This window comes from Seriola dumerili, unplaced genomic scaffold (genome assembly GCF_002260705.1).
Source record: "Seriola dumerili isolate Sdu_G_001 unplaced genomic scaffold, Sdu_1.0 BDQW01001254.1, whole genome shotgun sequence".
NCBI lineage: Eukaryota > Metazoa > Chordata > Actinopteri > Carangiformes > Carangidae > Seriola > Seriola dumerili.
The window spans coordinates 1-964 of record NW_019175509.1 but is presented as its reverse complement, the minus strand read 5'-3'; positions in this window follow the sequence as shown (position 1 = coordinate 964).

Here is a 964-nt window from a genome sequence, read left to right as displayed (position 1 = left end):
ACGCTGAGTAACATATGTCAGCCCCTCCCTTCTGAGTCGCTCCCTTTGGAAGGGCCGCCATGGGTACTCTCTCATATGCTACCGTAGCACACCGTTAAATTTTGTGTATTAATCTCAAAAAAAAAAGTTTTTCCAAGGTCCATTAATTTGGTGTCTCCGGAATCGGTTCGTCATGCTGAGTAACACATGTCAGCCCCAGCCTTCTGAGTCGCTCCCTTCCGAAGGGCCGCCATGGGCGGTCTCTCATATGCTGCCGGGGGACACGGTTAAATTCTGTGTTTTAGTCATTTCCCAAAAATTTTCGCGAAAGTCCACAAATTTGGTGTCTACGGACTCGGCTCGTCACGCTGAGTAACATATGTCAGCCCCAGGCTTCTAAGTCGCTCACTTTGGAAGGGATGCCTCGTTAAACATCTCCGAGGCCCGCTTGCTGCGACGAAAAATTTTGTCAAAAGTCCACAAATTGGGTGTCTACGGACTCGGCTCGTCACGCTGAATAACATATTTCAGCCCCAGCCTTATGAGTCTCTCCCTTCCAAAGGGCCGCCATGGTTCATCTCTCATATGCTGAGGTGCCACACCATTAAGACTAGTGTGAATGTCACAACGGAAAAGTTTGTCCAAAGTCCCCAAGTTTGGTGTCTACGGACTCGGCTCGTCACGCTGAGTAACATATGTCAGCCCCAGGCTTCTAAGTCGCTCCCTTCGGAAGGGATGCCTCGTTAAACGTCTCCGAGGCCCGCTTGCTGCGACGAAAAATTTTGTCAAAAGTCGACAAATTGGGTGTCTACGGACTCGGCTCGTCACGCTGAGTAACATATGTCAGCCCCAGGCTTCTAAGTCGCTCCCTTCGGAAGGGATGCCTCGTTAAACGTCTCCGAGGCCCGCTTGCTGCGACAAAAAATTCCATAAATTGGGTGTCTACGGAACATATGTCAGCTTCAGCCTTCTGAGTTGCTCCCTT